General features: G+C 46.9%; 1 protein-coding gene across 3 annotated transcripts in view; it reads left to right on the top strand.

Moving 5' to 3' along the window:
- Positions 1 to 15,648, top strand: part of LOC119390442 (nuclear factor NF-kappa-B p110 subunit) — a 402,969-nt gene that overhangs the window by 308,994 nt on the left and 78,327 nt on the right. Inside the window, exon 11 of one of the 3 annotated variants that reach the window (XR_007415547.1) lies at positions 11,207 to 11,236. The exons of the other annotated variants lie outside the window; for them this stretch is intronic. The gene's annotated coding sequence lies outside the window, so the exon portion shown is untranslated. The remainder of the gene's footprint in view (positions 1 to 11,206; positions 11,237 to 15,648) is intronic. 3 annotated transcript variants of the gene reach the window in all.

Below are 15,648 nucleotides of genomic sequence, written 5' to 3'. Positions count from 1 at the left end.
GCAAGTCCACTTTCAGCACTTCCATCTCATGAAAAAATATCTGACAGGAATAATATATGATGTTCACAATTAAGCCTCTTATTACAAAACATAGTAATCGGGTTGCCACTTGAGGTACCGCTGTTGAGTGCTGTTCTTCACCACGGTCAACGAGACCAAAAAGTTTGTCGACTTGTCGGTCGTATATGACCCTCTGGTGTATGGCCATCTCGTCAATGATCAGGGAGCAGAACGCTTCTTGCTCTACAGTGAGACCCTTGAATTCGACGCACAGCTGCTTCTTTACCAACGAAGTGACGCCGATTTCACCTGTTAAATGGCCTACATATTTCTGGAGCTTTGAGCGACAAGGGAGCTTAAAGAGATTTCTGGACCTTGCATGCTGATAACCTTTGTTGGAGCATGCCTTCCATATTACACATTCCCTTAGAATGACGTCACTGTAGTGGGGCTTCTTTGTCGAGTAACTGTGGACTTGGTTTCTAACGAACTCGGCAGTCTTGTCACCATGCGCAGCACCGCTGAGCACCTTCATTAAACAGGCAGTGTCTGTGTAATTTTCATGAAACTCTGCGTGCTCCTCAGCCTCATCCACTTTTTCTTGAAGGGCCTGCAGTGCTCTTTCATACGAGCGATCTTCGCTTGGAAGCAGCGTGTTTTTGTTTAGCTTCTTCTGTCAGTTTAACAAGGTCGAATGTAGTTTGACATGATGCATCTGAAAATGATGCAATTTCCACACACGTTTCATTCCCTAGTTTGGAGTTGTTGGGCGTCGTGGCTTCAGTGCCCTCACTTGACGAGCCGTTTTGGCTAATGACAGGCCTGTCTTTAAAGCAGCATTGCCCGAGCACTCAGCACGCAACTGCGCATTATCGTCTTATATTTCCAAGCATGGCCGCTTCTTCCTCGGAGCAGGCGTGCTCCTCGTGCTCAAGTAGCTTGGATAACCGGGGCACATTGTCGGCACAGCCATTGGCAAAAGTATCCTCAGCTTCTCGGTCTTCTTGTAGTCCTGCCCCGTAAAATGCAAGGCGCACACCAGGGACCTATCATTCGGCTGCCATACTGTTTCCTTCCCACCGGGTCCTTCACGGGAAATGTTTCGCAGCCATGCTGCCCTGCGTTCTGCGTTACTGGGAAACTCGTGGTAGCGTACTTGCGGGTCCTTCGATGCATTTGTGGAACACAACGGCACACAACAGTTTCGCGGCATTTTGCCTAACGCATAAAATATCACACATGCGCAAACTGTCTCAAGTGACACTTGGTGCGAGTGATTCATGTGGAGAAAAACAACCACTATCTCGATGTACCCGCTGAACGCGCGCTCCTTCACGCCCGCGCGTCGCGTGGAGCCCTCCCCTACTACTGGTGCCCTCCTAGCGAAATGCAGCAACAACTGTCAACTTCGCTTCCACGCTCTCGCCCATTGCCTGTGCCGCGACGCGGCAGGCCGCACCGTGTGTTTTTCATCGAGCGGCCGTGGTAGAGTCTAGTTACTGTAAGTAGCAAACTTTTTGCTTGAGGCGAGTAGTATTTTAAAGGGCCGCTCACTAGATTTGGCGGAAGCAAGCGCAACATGTATAGATCACTCAGCAGTGGTGATTGTATGTGCAAATTTCAAAACGCCTGCATGGTGCATAAACAGCTGGAATCTATAACAGAAGATCGTTAGTGCTAAAGAAGGTGGAAGGTAACACGTCCTTATTGCGCCTATGTAATGGACACTCGTTGGATCAATCGTGGCATGTGACTTGAGTTCTTCATGCAATGCTGCATGTGTAATAGCTCCACTGCAAGTATGTTTAGAAGCAGAATAGAGAGAGAGAAAAAAAGTAGGCAGGGCTTGTGAAGTGCTCACTCCTCCAGAGAACACTAAGTAACTACGTTGCTTGTGGACACTAGCTGAAGCTCTTGCAGTGGTGCCCGCCTCCCGGATGCTTTACATCAAGGTTCTGCTCCCTACAGTAGTTAAAAATTCAATTTTCAAATGCAACAAATTTCATTCAGGTTGGTCAGGCCTCATGCAAGTGTTTCTGCATTTCAAGTGTGTCTGAAAATGGAAGTCACAGCTGGTCTAAAAAAAGCTTCTGCTTGAGACTATCATGCTTGGGAGTTCGTGGGGATGAGAGAGAACTGCACATGGGAGGAAATGCTTTTCGTAATTCACCGTATGCATAGCTGTTCAAATGCCCTGACAAAACTCCCGGCGCTTTGTCACTGGGCGCAGCCTTGAAAGCATAGAGGGTAGGTTCGTGCACTTACTATCACTAGGCCATTGGGCCATATATACTGCTCATCAGCTCTGCTGTTACTTAGAAACCACCTATTCTGGCTGTCGCATGCATACAAGAGCCTTAGGAGACGTGTTTTAAACACAGCAGCTTGACGTTTATATCGCTTGAAAGCATGCTTGTGCATTTCTGCGTGTGTTGAAAAATAGACGTGTGAGCGCAGTGGCATAGCCCAGCCAAGAGAATGTTCTGTGCCTCCATGGGATAACCAAAAACACTGAGAGCTGTACACATACGAATGTATGTGGTGCAACACATTTCTTCGCTAATGGATACCACATGACCATTTGATTCACCAGTAGCAGTGGCCGTCTTTGCTTTACGCTAACTCAAGTAAAAGGATTTGTGTGACGATTGCCCTGGTAATTGTAGCTCACATTCTTAACCAAAAGTTACTGTGTCGGTTATGAAAAAATGGTGTAGGTAAGCATCGGGGCTAGGCAGTATTGCAATATAAGTGTATCACAATAGTATTTCGGAGATACTGTTGAGTATCTGTATTTCTGCATCAAGATACATTTGAAAAACATACTTGTATCTCGGTAGTGAAATACCTTTACGATGTATCGCTATATCGCGATACTTTAGAGGACATGGGCCTCTCGTTACTTTTTTTTTTTTTTTGTCGGAAATGGCCCGACGTGTTTCCTTGGTTGACAGGAAGTCTTCTTTGTGTTAAGCCAAGCAAAGGCGTGCTACCGAATTGTGGCTGCATTATTGTCGGCCTCTGCCGACGGAAGTCACTCTTTCAAGGCCAGTACAGCACCCCTAATTTTTTCCGGCCAGCCAGCCATTTTGCGAGTTCACGAGTCTTGTGTTGAGGCCGAACCAACGGTGTCTAAAAGACAGCCTTATTGAGAAGCTGCTGTTGCATAAGTGCAGTTAAGGCTGCAACCTTCTCCGCAAAACAGATCTTGCGTGTAAAATAAATGCATATTTTTTCTGAGTTCACTGTTTGTTCATTCGTGATTCGAGCAATATTTTGACTTGCAAGTTTCAGTGCGCTGCAGCTATATTCACAATATTGTGCTCTACTTAATAAATCTCTGTCTATTATGCTGCATTTAATAAGCAACCCCGAAATAAAAAGTATTTCAGTATCTGTATTCCGGGAAACTTTGTCTTTTTGCAAAAATATCTCCGAAATATCCCATTGCATCAGTAAACCTCGTTGCATTTGGTGGAGGTTGCTGAGATCTCCCGCATCAACCTGGAGCTCCGCTCTCAGAAGTTGCCGGCGAGACCATAGGCCAACATGACCGAAGCAGTCCCTTCCCAGCCAGCCACACCGGCAGCCACGTCCTCCTGCGCCGGCGCTACCCATCAATGGGACCCGCCCAATTTCAGCGGAAGCGGTGAGCACGATGTCAAAGACTGGCTCTCCTTGTACGAACACGTAAGCGCCAGTAACAAGTGGGACGACGACTCTAAGCTCATCTACGTGATATTCTACTTGGCTGACGTCGCTGAACTTTGGTTCCCCAACCATAAATCCAACATTCCAAATTGGTCAGCCTTTAAGACCCTTTGACCGAAGCCTTTGGCCAACCAGAGGTTCGCACGCTCCACCCTGACCAGTGTGTGCACCACCGAGCACAGCAGCCTGGCGAAACATTTCCGAGTTACACTGAGGATGTGCTAGACCTCTGCAAGTGGGTTAACCCCTCAATGCCGGAAGAAAAGAAGATAAGACAAATTCTCAAGGGGATAGAGGAGGGCACGTTCCAGATGTTGCTGGCAAAAAAGCCCAACCACTGTGGCAGTGCTGGTAAACCTCTGCCAGAGCTTTGACGAATAATGGCATCAGCATTCCATCGCTCGCCAAAATGTCCCATCACCAGATTCCATCTCGGGCATCGCACTTGCAAACGACAACATATACCAGTGCACACAGTCTCACCAGATAAAAGATTTTATTAGAGAGGAAGTGGCTCAACAGCTATCCCAGCTGCCTCATAGCGACGTACCCACCGCTAGTCTGCCTCCGACACTGCAGCAGTCCAAACGGGCTGAAATTTGCGAGGCCCTCCCTACAGTTCCGGCCGCTTACCTGTCCCCTTCTGTGACATCACCGCTATCAAGTGCCGGTTATGCTCCGCCTCCTCCATCTTCACCTCTCAGCTACGCTGCTGTGGTCGCGCGGCCCCCGCTGCATGCAGGTTCCTTATCGACACCACCCCATCCCGCCTCGTCTCCAGTTTCCAGGCCCTGACAACACTTCCGTCCAACAAACGTGTGGCGCACCCAAGACAACCGGCCTATCTGCTTCGCGTGTGGCATTGCTGGCCATATTGCGCGCGTCTGCCGCCGCTGTACTGCACCTGCATACACCACCTTCGGAATGCCTAACTACGCGCCACAACATGCCGCCACATCTGCATCTGCACAGAGATGCTTCGACTCATATTGCTGCTCAGACAGTCATCGTTTCCCATCTCCTCCTCGTCAGTCGCCATCGCCTATGCGTTGTCGACCACCTTCTGATGAGGGAGGCTAATCGGTGCAGTTCTGGAGGCAAGAACTGCAACTGCTTCGCAATTCTCAAGTCCTCGATTTTCGCCGCAAAATATTCTTGATGTTGACGTTGACAGGGTCGCTGCACTAGCGCTTATAGATACCGGGGCACCGTTTCTGTGAACGAGGACCTTTGTTGAAGACTCGAGAAAGTGACAACCTCTCTCTCTGGCATGGTACTGTTCACGGCTAGCACGCAATGCATACATCTCTCAGCTGTGTGTACGATGCGCGTCGTCATTCAAGACATTGCATACATCACCGAATTTTTTGTTCTGCCATTTTGCTCTCATGACCTCATCCTCGGTTGGGATTTCCTGTCACGTCATGAAGCTGTCATCAATTGTTCACGTGTGGAAGTGTCTCTTGTGCCAACATGGGAATTTTCATCGACCAACCGTTCTCCTCTCACCTGCAAACTCATTGTTGATGCCAATACCAACTTGCCTCCAGAGGCATCACTCTTACCCTTTTGTGTACTGCTCAACCTGACGCCACGGTAGTGTTAACGCCGTCTCCCGTGTTTACTCAGCGTAAGGGCATTGTTCTTTCATTTGCCGTTCTCACTCTTGCATCTGGATCAACCACAATGCTTGTCACAAACCACTGCAACTATCCCATTGCCTTACTCCATGGTGAAACTTTAGGACATGCACAACCTGTCGACCACATTGATGACCTTGATCTTCCCAATGACCCCACCCGTTGTTACATTGACGCTATCACTACTGCATCTCAACCATCAAGTTCATCGGCTTTCGAAACCGCCATTCACGGAACTCTCGCCCCCTCTCATCGCCGCCAACTTCTTGCTGTCCTTGACAAGTTCATCTCTTCTTTTGACGTTCATAAAACTTCAGTAGGCCACACCACGACTGTCACTTATACCATCGACGCCAGTTCACACTACCCCCTGGGACAGCGGCCTTACTGCGTTTCTGCCAAAGAGCGTCGCGTCATTACGGAGCAAGTGAATGACATGCTTCACTGCGTAGTCGTACAGCCTTCTCAAAGTCCTTGGTCATCACCTGTGGTATTGGTAAAAAAAAAATTTTGCATTGACTATCGCTGCTTCAACAAGATTACAGAAAAAGACGTCTATCCACTGCCGTGAATAGACGATGCTCTTGAATGTTTACAAGACGCAGAGTATTTCACTTCCCTGGATCTGCGTTCTGGGTATTGGCAGGTACCAATGGCTGAGTGCGATCACCCTAAAGCAGCCTTTGTAATGCCAGATGGTCTATACGAGTTCAACGTCATGCCATTTAGGCTATGCAACGCACCTGCAACATTTGAGTGCATGATCGATGCCATCCTTCGAGGCCACAAGTGGAAGACCTGCCTGTGTTACATGGATGACATAGTCGTATTTTCAACAGATTTCCAGACACACCTTGCTCGTCTGCACGACATTCTCACATGCCTCACTTCTGCGGGTCTACAACTCATCGTCAAGAAGTGCCACTTCGCAGCACAAAAGCTAACCATCTTGGGACATGCCATCTCAAAAGACGGCATTCTTCCAGATCCTGATAAGCTTCGAGCTGTCGCTGACTTCCCGAAGCCCACATCCATCGAAGCCCTCAGAAGTTTTATCGGCCTGTGGTCCTATTTTCGTTGCTTTGTGCGTAACTTTGCGTCCATCATCGCACCTTTGACGAATCTGCTTACCACCAGCAAAGGTATATCTGTGTGGTCACCTTAATGTGATGACACATTTCACCAGTTGCACCGCCTGTTGACCTCACCACCTATCCTTCGCCACTACGACCCAACTGCTCCCACAGAAATTCACACCCACGCAAGTGATATTGGCCTCAGTGCAGTTTTGGCATAACGCAAAGACGTCCAAGGTGTGTACGCTGTTGCTTATGTGAGTCATGCTCTGAAGAAGGCAGAAATAAATTACTCCATCATAGAGAAGGAGTGCTTGGCGATAATCTGGGCTCTGACGAAGTTTCGCCCGGACCTTTACAGCCATCCTTTCGACGTTGTTACAGACCACCACGCTCCATGTTAGCTTTCTACCTTGAAAGACCCGTCGGGACGCTTGGGCACTTTGCTTTCAAGAATATTATATCCGTGTCGTATATCATTCTGGTCGCAAGCATACAGCTGATGCGCTCTCCCGCTCACCAATAACACCAGATGTGGCTTCCCTCTCACCCCTCTTTAACACCTTGTCACCGCTCAGCTCCACTGACATGCTCTTGGAGCAGCACAAGGACCCATCCCTTGCCTTGTTGCTCGACTACCTAACCGATCCATCTGTTGTCCATTCGACCAGCGCGCTATGCTGCCAAGCAGTCCACTTTTCTGTGCGAGACAACATCTCGTACCGTGCAACTACATGCCAGACGGTTGTAAGGGCTCCTTGCTGTCCCACACCATATGCGCTCTGACATCTGCATGAATTTCCATGCAGATCCCCAAACTACTCACGTCGGCATCCTGAAAACCTACACAAGGCTGCATCAGCAATATTACTGGTGCGGAATATACCGCTTTGTGCAGAGATACGTACAATCTTGCACTACACGTCAACAAGGCAAGACACCTCTGTGACATCTTACTGACACGTTTCAGCCTCTCCCCTGTCTGGCTTGCCCATTTGACCGTGCTGGTATCGACCTCTACGGCCCCCTTCCATATACTGGTTCTGGAAACCGCTGGATCATTGTCGAGGTTGACCACCTGACACGCTACACTGAAGACTGCAGCTCTCCCAGCAGCGACCACCTGCGAAATTGCTCTTTTTATCCTTCGCAACTTTGTTCTTCACCACGGTGCTCCGCGAGAACTACTCAGTGATAGGGGTCGCGTGTTCCTGTCGTGTGTCATCCAAGCCCTCCTCGCTGAATGCAACATCATCACCGGAAATCGACTGCCTACCATCCACAGACAAATAGCCTTACCGTGCGGTTCAGTTGCACACTCGGCGACATGTTGAGGGTGTACACCTCCTCCGACCACACCAACTGGGACACCGTACTACCTTTTGTTACCTTTGCATACAATACCGCGACGCAAGTGACTACCGGCTTTTCCCCCTTCTTTCTTTCGTACGGCCGCGAGCCATCCCACCCACTGGATACCATACTCCCGTACCGACCCGATGCCTCAGGATGCATTCAAATTTCTGAAGTCGCCCAATACGCCGAAGACTGCTGTCAGTTGGCTTGTTCGCTGACTAGTGAAGCTCAAGGTCGACAAAAGACACGACACGATGACAATCATCACCCAGCTCCCATGTTTCCTGCTGGCTCCCTTGTTTGGCTATGGGTACCACCACACGTCCCTGGCCTCTCTTCTAAACTTCTGGCACGGTGCCACAGTCCATACCGTGTCGTTGATGCCACCTCACCGGTAAACTACATCATCGAGCCCCTCACACAATCGCCAGACTTGCACCGTCATGGACACAAGACCACACACATCGACCGTCTAAAGCCATATTACAACCCCATCATTCTGCCTACTCCCTGAGTTGCTAGGATGGCTACGCTTCACCCCCGGGGATATTGTAAGGGAGCAGATGCACCAACGGGTATGCGCCTGCAGAAGAAGACGACAAAAGACCGGTGTTGTGATTGCATGAGAGCCTGTCCTGCTTTGCAGGCCTTACACTGCTTTACCGTGTGGTCATTCTTCACCCCGACATCATTGCATCAATAAACCTCATCAATAAACCTCGTTGCATATACAGCAAAGTATGACTTACTCGAAGGAAAGTGTGACAAAGCGGAACCTCACAATCTGCTGCGACAGTATCCATGACGCAATGTAGTGGGTCGCTCCCAAGAAGCATGAATGTGCATAGATTTAATATAACGTTTTCGTCCACAAATTATGAGGTTTGATGTAGTTAGCCTATAAAAGCATTGTACCTCAAGAATAGTTGCACCATATCAGTGAGATTCCTATGACCACGTTGCTTGCATAGTTACTGCAGTGCTGACTGATAACTTTGAAATACAGCAATGCCTAGCAGTGGATGCAGTGGTAAATGCACGCACTAGAGCACTGCACGGGCCGTGATTTTCAGACCCGAGAAAAAATTATTTATTTATTTATTTATTTAGCCGTGCTCATAGAAATAAAATTTTAGTCATTAGTACAGTGACGTCCCTGTCCGTCTTCTTTTTGTCCCTCGTTTTAAGTTCCACTGCTCAAACCAGTGTTAGAAGTTAGTTCATTAATCCTGCCCAATTAAGCAATTAAGACCTTGTCATGGTCATAGAGTCTGGCGATGGTGCAGCGCACTGCTTGCTTAGCAGGCTCATGTTCACTACACTTTTATACTGCTCCTAAAGCTTCGCTTCCTGTCACATTTCCATTGTTGCTATTGCATTCATTGCTTCTCCGTTGCAGTGAAACTGACTTCTTGCGGATATTCCTTGTGCCGTCGCATGTTGGCAACATGATTGGCATAGTACTGGCTAGAAAAAGGAGCCAGGCTTGTTTCAGTAATGCTAAGCATATTGCCACCAAACATTATTGATGCCCTTATGACATGTTGCATGCTCTCACTGCATGACCACGGGTATCCTTTGCTTCTAGTTCCACCTGTACTTTGCACACGGCCTGCCATCATGCTTTCACCATACCTTATCGGAACTTCCTGAGCTCTGGGTGGATGATGATGAGAGTGACAAGCATAATTTGAATAATAGGCAGCTCTACTATGTAAAGTTTGCTTTTCATTGGTCAACTTCCTTTTCCCCAAGGCACACTCTCGGGGAGAAACAGAATCAATTTTCCGAAATATTGTTTAGCTGACATGTTCAATGAATGTAGATTCATTGCTGGAACAGCAGAGTTGTTGGTGCCAAACTTCACTAATTATTTAATTAATCTCTGTGAAATTCAAATTTTGACCATTGTTACTGCACATCTGCTTCAAAAGGTTTCAACACAGCTTTTGGTTGCATTGGTATGTTAGTTATATCGATAATAGATCAATCACTGTATGAGTTCCGAGCAGGTGGCTGAGATAATACTGTAATAGACAGGTTAAAAGTTAGCCTTAGCCTTGTCAATGGCATAGTCGTATAGTTGATGCCTTATGACATTTTGGCACCAGTATATATATATATATATACACACAGATTTTGTTACAAATTTTGTGCAGAGCAAAGTGGTCGTAAAAGAAGACCAATGCTGCATTTGCCACCACATGGTGCTGGTCAAGTTTATCTCTGTTGGGAAAGTTGCAACTGCAGTTTCACATACGTGGCATTAATGATGATCCATTCAACTCCTCGTGAAGCAGATGCCATTGGCATGACCATTTGCTGTGATCTAAGGATGGTGTCCTGGGACTGCATACTGTACATTTTTTTCACCCATACGATTTAACTACCATCATCGCCATGCTTGGCCACTCAACACAAAACAAAATGACAACTGTAGCTGAAAAGTAATGATACAGTAAAAGCTCGTTAATTCATTAATTTGGAAGATCAGATAATTCGGACGTGTTCTGTGGTCCCGGCCAGCGTATGCATTGTTTAATGGCACCAAACTTTCGTTAATTCGGTCATATGTGGCCTCAACCCGGTTAATTCGGACAATCCTCGGAGCACGCCCAGCACGAAGCACCGCAAATGTGCGACGTAAAGGAACAAAAATGGCGTTCGCAGACAGCCGGAACAGCTGCGGGCTTTCAGAAAGGCGTGGTCACCACCCACAATCGCGTTGTTGCTTCATGATAAGGTATGGGTTGGGAGCACGTTTCGGATTAAGACACGGGGACCTGATCCGCGTTCAGTGAAGGAAGTCTCAAATAAAAAAACTTGTGGCTTTTGCACTGCTCTTATGCAAAATAATTGCTGGATTTACATATTCCTCAAGAAAATGAAAAGTGCATTGATGTATAGACGTTTATTTGTTGTTTTCTTGATACTTCTGATCATTCGATATTCGGTTAATTTGGACAGTTTTTCTGTCCCGTGAAATCTGAATTAACGTGCTTTTACTCTACTATATGTTTTGTAGCAGTGATACCCTTTTGATTTCGCAGGTGCATGCTCCATTTTTCTGTTGCAAAAATTAGATGGTTCTGCATGTGTGTGCAATTCGGGCAGCTTGTGGTCATGTTGACTCTCTATGTACACAGCACTGAAGACTGTTCTCAGTTGCAAGGACTAGTAGTTATTAGTACCAAAGATAGTGTGCCAAGGAAGCATTTGATAAGTACAGAAAAAAAGTGGCATTCTTATAGGCTTTTAGTCGACTGTTTATCTTCACGAACTTGTACTAAATATTGATGCAATCGGGCCTGCATCTAGTTCCATATGCCTGTAGCTAGCACACTAAACACTGCTCAATGTAGCGTCCACTATTTTTTCTAGTGCCTTGTGGTGGAAGCTGAAAATGGCTGTCTTTATTTACAGCATCTTCGCCACCGCCGGGTGATGTGCCAGGTATGTAGTAAATTGTAGCACTCATTTACCCAGTGTTTTTTCTTGTTGTTTAATCTGCATAATTCAAATAAAATCTCCTGCTTTTCTACTTGGGCCACTTTATTTGTCCTAATTGAATAAAATGTGCTCAGATGTAGAATAAATTCATAGTATAATTGTTTACAAATGGCCTATGCTATATTCCTACCACGGGGCACCACCAACGTAGCCACAGTAATGGCACCAGTGCACTCGTGACCACACCAAAAGTGAACTGACTTCAAAGAAGAAAGGAAGAGAGAGTGCCCAAGGTCATGACACACGTAGCTCCCTGCCCATTGGTCATCCCCCGTCTGTGCAGCTTCGAGCATACTCATCGGGACAAAAGGAGAGCAAAAGGCAATTAAAGTGTGCGACGAAACCCTGTAACTCCGCTCGTACTTGAGGGATTTAAAAAATTTTTGTGGCAATCGATTCGGGAGGCAATAAACTTGTATAGTGGGCAAGTCGTTGTTTCGGGCTAGTTGGTAGTCCATAGCTACAAGCTTTATAGTGCGGACTTCTTATACAAAGGCCAAGGAAACACGACAGGCACGAGCGCTTACTTCCAACTAACATTTAATGTCAGAGCTCGGAAATATATACAGTGAAAGAGAAAGAAGGAACAGCTGCACCCTATCACCTTCACAACAACACGTGTACGTTACACTGCATTTTCACCAGCTGCCATCAAGAAAAAATTTCTCTTGGGGATAAGACAAGGGATGGTGCGCCGACGCACTCGTAATCGCTGCAGTTCCTGCTGCAGCTTCTACTATCTCACGTGGGCACCATTCTTTGTCTCTAAACAACACTCTAGGAGAACTTGCGTTTGGCCTAGTTGGTGCTTACTGTTTGACATTTTGACCGCACAAAAAGACGAGGAACAGAGGGAGGTACGACGACACGGGCGGTAAACTTTCAACTCATTTTATTCAGTGAAAGACGTAGCAATATATAGCGAGTTTTGACATGCGCAGACACAGTACGTCCGCTCATCATCTAGTGGGGCAGCCACCTGTCAAGAAAGACATTCCGATTGAAATAATCTGATAGAGGTGTCACTGACCAATCATCATTTTTCTTTCTAATAAAGTAAGCTTCTAATAGCTCTCGAGCTTTTTGATCTTGGCTTCTGCCCAGAATCTTTATCCCTTGAAACCGTGTGGCGAGAAGGCCCCGCAGGAAGACCATGACAGGTGCCTGCTAGAAGGTGTTGACTGTCTTACAAGAGTGGTTTCCTGCCCGTCTTCTAATCGTACTGTATCCGTTATACATAGACTTTGAACTTTTGTAAGGATAATGACCTTGTTATTTTGGAAGCAGATAAGGAAGGAGGGTTGTAGTCCTTCCGAGAGGGTGTTTGGCACAAAGGCCTCCTGGGCCTTGAGAAAGAATTTTAAACCTATAAAAAGCTCTGAAGCTAGGGTAAAGAGCACGGTCTAAATATGTGCAAGTCTTTTAACCTTTAGAAGCCAGTGACATTAGTAGCACTACGAGTAAGGCCTTAAGTGTTTTCTCACGGCGAAGACACATAACCCAGTATTCCGTTCAGAACAATTGTTAGCGAGCGTGGAACCTGGCAGCTATGTTTAGTCGCTTCATTCTTAAGAGTTTGAAGAGTCTTGTTATTACCGATCCCTTTTTGACTAAAAGTTCGGATGATGTTGTTGCCTTTTTTAGGAACACCAGCCATAGGCCCAGCTTTTTCTGTAGATGTGGAGGATCTTTTTTACTCCATCCCACATAGCGACCTGTTTTAGGGCGGTTAGGATTGCGTGACGAAAATGGCTCGATTCCTTTCAGAACGCAGTTGGTATCTCGGTGGAACATTTTTAACGCTTTTAGAGACTTATCTTAATAGCACTTTTATCAGCTTTGACGAACAGCTTTTTTTACAGAAGCGTGGCATCTGCATCGGGTCGTGTATTGCGCCGCTACTGTGTTAATATATTTCTAGGCTACATTGACAAGGCGCTCGAGGAAGCTTTAAAAGCAATGCATTTGTAAACGTTTTAACCGTTTTTACATATATGGACGATTTTTTAATTGTTTTTAACGAGCAAGGAACTTTAACCACCTGTGATGCCAATCTGGATATGTTTAAACGCGCTTGGCAAAGGTCTTTCCTTTACTCATGAGCTTCCACTTGAGATACCCTGCGTTTTTGGACCTAAGTATTTCTTTTGGCAATGGTCATGCCTGCTGGCAGTATTTTCCTCGGGAACAGAAGTGGTTTGGTGCCATATAATTCTTCCCAGTCAAAGATTGTGAAAGGGGAGTTGCTATGCTCTGTTTAGAGTCGGCTCTCAGGAAGTCGTGCGTTCACAAAATGCAGGATGCATTTGACAATCAGATTTCCCGTCTCAAGACGGCTGGGTTCCCTGACTCGATTGGTGACCGCCAGTGGTGGAACTCTCCTGCAGAAGGTGAAAGGTTTCGAGAGGGAGGCAAGGACGAGGACGACCACTCTTACCGTAAGACCTGAAGTGGCGCCTTATATACACAAGGTCAGCCACAACCTAAGGAAGGTAGCAGGCAGGTATGGTGTCCCCCTTGTTTTATCGGCGCCCTTCAAGCTGGCGCGGCTCTGCCCCCGTACCTCCAGAGAACCTAAAAGAAGACTCGGCTGTGGTAAAAACCATGCAAAGCCGTACGCAAAGTGCTCTACAGGAGTCGTGTACGAAATCCCCCTGACGCGCGGCAAGTCCTACACAGGGCAGACGGGGCGGTGCCTAAATGATCGAGCCAGGGAACACGAGCAAAAGGTAAAAAAGAAGACGTTTTCGCGCACCTGCCTGCGCACTGTAAAGACTGCGCGTGTGAACCACGGTTTCAGGAGATAAAGATTCTGGGCAGAAGCCAAGACCAAACAGCTCGAGAGCTATTAGAAGCTTACTTTATTAGAAAGAAAAGTGATGATTGTGTCAGTGACACCTCTATCAAATTATTTCAATCAGAAATGTCTTTCTTCGACAAGTGGCTGCCCCACTAGACTGATGAGCGGACGTAACGGTGTCTCCGCATGTCATAAATGGCTATATATTGCTACGCCTTTCAGTGAATAAAATGAGTTGAAAGTTTACCGCCCGTGTCGTCGTACCTCCCTCTGTCCTCGTCTTTTTTGTGTGGTCAAAATGTCAAACAGTAAGCACCAACTAGGCCAAACGCAAGTTCTCCTGAAGTAATACGCTCTCTTCTCATTGCTAAAAGGTGCATTACTGCAAAAGTTTATCGAATGTGGCGAAGCTTCTGACGGCCCACGAGGAGTAGTATTTGCATCGGAGATCGATCAACTTTTTCCGAGAGATGCGCTGGTGGTTTTGGCGGTGGTGAAGTTCGTATAGGCACTACGTAAATTTTTTCAAGTATTAGCTATGTTTTTTTCTTTTATCTATTTTAGTCTAAAATTACAACGTTTATCTTTAGCCTCATAAGTATTTACCTCAAAATCCTGTCGCCCGGTTCTTGGCCCATCCCCCTTTGTGGGTAAGCGCCACTAGTAAAAGGTCATCATCATCATCATCATTTGTGTTGGGTCTATGTCCTAGGACGATAAGTGGTGAAACGAGGTGCATTACGAACAGCGCTGCGGTACCAAAAAAAAAACGAACAGCAGGGGTCGAAAGAGGCTGGCGGCCGATGGCCTCCTTCTCTAGGTTGTGTTACGATACGTCGGGCCGTCAATGAAGCCGGGGCGCCATCGTAAAAACCCGACTGGCCAACACAGCGACGCGGAACTGCTTTCTGGACAGGCAGCTACACCGGAGCGGAAACAAGGCGGGCCACCTGGGGGTCGGGTGCCGGAAAAGGAAAGTATATCCAAGGTGGCAGGATAAACATGACACACAAAGAAAAAAAAACGGCCTAGGAAGATTTGTGGGCCGGAAGTGGCGTTGATGCTTGGCGAGAGAGGATGGAGCGCCTACCGGCCATGACAAGAATTTTTTTTCGTGGTTTTCCCGAGACCAGTCGCTGTATCTTCGGCGCAAAACAAGAAAGGGTTAAATTCACGTCGGGGATCTTTGACGACGCTTTTTTTTTTTTATCCCTTCTCGGTAGTTCTCTTCGCAGTATGACGGCGGTTGCTCTATGAGCGAGAAGAAAGCTTCGTTCTGTCGGCCGTGAGGGAACACTCGTTTGGGCGTCCATTGAAGGACAGAAACAAATTGAGATAACAGCCATAAAACCTCACTAAAATTGTGAGCGAGGACATAGCGTGCGAAGCCGCAATGTATCCTGCACTCTGTCCGCTTCGTACCACAATGATGGCCTCGACAATGTTTACTTCGCTTACTAATAACCAATGCACGTGTATGGTGTATTTTAAGATCAGTTCTGATAGGCACAGATTGTTTCCTCTCAATAATGGTTTCATGAAGAATAGTATGTAG

The sequence above is a fragment of the Rhipicephalus sanguineus genome, chromosome 1 (assembly GCF_013339695.2).
Source record: "Rhipicephalus sanguineus isolate Rsan-2018 chromosome 1, BIME_Rsan_1.4, whole genome shotgun sequence".
In the NCBI taxonomy this organism is placed as follows: domain Eukaryota; kingdom Metazoa; phylum Arthropoda; class Arachnida; order Ixodida; family Ixodidae; genus Rhipicephalus; species Rhipicephalus sanguineus.
The sequence above is the reverse complement of the archived record's forward strand: the minus strand, read 5'-3'. Positions and strand labels throughout refer to the sequence as shown.